The sequence below is a fragment of the Schistocerca piceifrons genome, unplaced genomic scaffold, assembly GCF_021461385.2.
Source record: "Schistocerca piceifrons isolate TAMUIC-IGC-003096 unplaced genomic scaffold, iqSchPice1.1 HiC_scaffold_943, whole genome shotgun sequence".
NCBI classification, from domain to species: Eukaryota; Metazoa; Arthropoda; class Insecta; order Orthoptera; family Acrididae; genus Schistocerca; species Schistocerca piceifrons.
The window spans coordinates 1,457,501-1,460,000 of NW_025729216.1; the positions used below are offsets into that span (position 1 = coordinate 1,457,501).

The window sequence follows — 2,500 nt, forward strand, 5'->3', positions numbered from 1 at the left end:
GTCCTCATTGCGAGGTGAGGCGCACCTAGAGCGTACACGTTGGGACCCGAAAGATGGTGAACTATGCCTGGCCAGGACGAAGTCAGGGGAAACCCTGATGGAGGTCCGTAGCGATTCTGACGTGCAAATCGATCGTCGGAGCTGGGTATAGGGGCGAAAGACTAATCGAACCATCTAGTAGCTGGTTCCCTCCGAAGTTTCCCTCAGGATAGCTGGTGCTCGTACGAGTCTCATCCGGTAAAGCGAATGATTAGAGGCCTTGGGGCCGAAACGACCTCAACCTATTCTCAAACTTTAAATGGGTGAGATCTCCGGCTTGCTTGATATGCTGAAGCCGCGAGCAAACGACTCGGATCGGAGTGCCAAGTGGGCCACTTTTGGTAAGCAGAACTGGCGCTGTGGGATGAACCAAACGCCGAGTTAAGGTGCCCGAATCGACGCTCATGGGAAACCATGAAAGGCGTTGGTTGCTTAAGACAGCAGGACGGTGGCCATGGAAGTCGGAATCCGCTAAGGAGTGTGTAACAACTCACCTGCCGAAGCAACTAGCCCTGAAAATGGATGGCGCTGAAGCGTCGTGCCTATACTCGGCCGTCAGTCTGGCAGTCATGGCCGGTCCTTGCGGCCGGCCGCGAAGCCCTGACGAGTAGGAGGGTCGCGGCGGTGGGCGCAGAAGGGTCTGGGCGTGAGCCTGCCTGGAGCCGCCGTCGGTGCAGATCTTGGTGGTAGTAGCAAATACTCCAGCGAGGCCCTGGAGGGCTGACGCGGAGAAGGGTTTCGTGTGAACAGCCGTTGCACACGAGTCAGTCGATCCTAAGCCCTAGGAGAAATCCGATGTTGATGGGGGCCGTCATAGCATGATGCGCTTTGTGCTGGCCCCCGTTGGGCGAAAGGGAATCCGGTTCCTATTCCGGAACCCGGCAGCGGAACCGATACAAGTCGGGCCCCTCTTTTAGAGATGCTCGTCGGGGTAACCCAAAAGGACCCGGAGACGCCGTCGGGAGATCGGGGAAGAGTTTTCTTTTCTGCATGAGCGTTCGAGTTCCCTGGAATCCTCTAGCAGGGAGATAGGGTTTGGAACGCGAAGAGCACCGCAGTTGCGGCGGTGTCCCGATCTTCCCCTCGGACCTTGAAAATCCGGGAGAGGGCCACGTGGAGGTGTCGCGCCGGTTCGTACCCATATCCGCAGCAGGTCTCCAAGGTGAAGAGCCTCTAGTCGATAGAATAATGTAGGTAAGGGAAGTCGGCAAATTGGATCCGTAACTTCGGGATAAGGATTGGCTCTGAGGATCGGGGCGTGTCGGGCTTGGTCGGGAAGTGGGTCAGCGCTAACGTGCCGGGCCTGGGCGAGGTGAGTGCCGTAGGGGTGCCGGTAAGTGCGGGCGTTTAGCGCGGGCGTGGTCTGCTCTCGCCGTTGGTCGGCCTCGTGCTGGCCGGCGGTGCAGGATGCGCGCGCCTGCGCGGCGTTCGCGCCCCGGTGCTTCAACCTGCGTGCAGGATCCGAGCTCGGTCCCGTGCCTTGGCCTCCCACGGATCTTCCTTGCTGCGAGGCCGCGTCCGCCTTAGCGTGCTCCTCCGGGGGCGCGCGGGTGCGCGGATTCTCTTCGGCCGCCATTCAACGATCAACTCAGAACTGGCACGGACTGGGGGAATCCGACTGTCTAATTAAAACAAAGCATTGCGATGGCCCTAGCGGGTGTTGACGCAATGTGATTTCTGCCCAGTGCTCTGAATGTCAACGTGAAGAAATTCAAGCAAGCGCGGGTAAACGGCGGGAGTAACTATGACTCTCAAGGTGGCCAAGTGGCGGCGGTGTGGCTGCATCCGGACTTGGCTTTTCGAAGTGCGGTCTTGATGTAGTCGTGCTGCTGCTGCGAGGTGCCTTCCTTGGGTTATAGTTACAGGGAGAGTGATGCGCAATACATGGGCCTAGCCCTCTTAGCCTCTCCTCTCCTGCGGTCTTCTCCCCTTCTCGTGGGCCCGCTGATTTTCGCAGAGTGGAAGACCGCACCAGGGGCTTGGGGGGGTTACCAGCCCCCCCTCGCATTATCCCTTTATAGTTGGGGGCAGCCGACAAGAAACAAGAGATGGTGGCCCTTCCGCTGAAGGTGCCACCCCAGCTACCCCAGCACCTATCCGGCCAACCGGCCGTAACGAAAATGCGATAGTTTGTGTAGCTCCCTTTGCTTGCAGTGAGTGCCACCGCACTTTTACCACGAAGAACGGTCTCGGGGTCCATCGCCGCCGCCAACACCCTGCGGCCGCCAACGCTGAGATCGTGACGGAGAGGCATCGCGCGAGGTGGACGGAGGAAGAAGTCCTGTCGCTCGCCAAGGCAGAGGCCGAACTGTTCCTTGAGAGGGACGCCCGGTTCTTCTTTGTAAATCAAGAACTTACCAGGATGTTCCCCGACCGAACGCTTGAGGCAATCAAGTGCCGACGGCGGCAAGCTGCCCACAAGCAGCTTGTCCGCCAATTCATGGAGGCACTTGAGATCGGT

At 59.1% G+C, this 2,500-nt stretch overlaps 1 pseudogene; it reads left to right on the top strand.

Annotated features, from left to right (window-relative positions):
* The window catches only part of LOC124772610, a 7,959-nt pseudogene that overhangs the window by 1,087 nt on the left and 4,372 nt on the right, over positions 1-2,500 (top strand).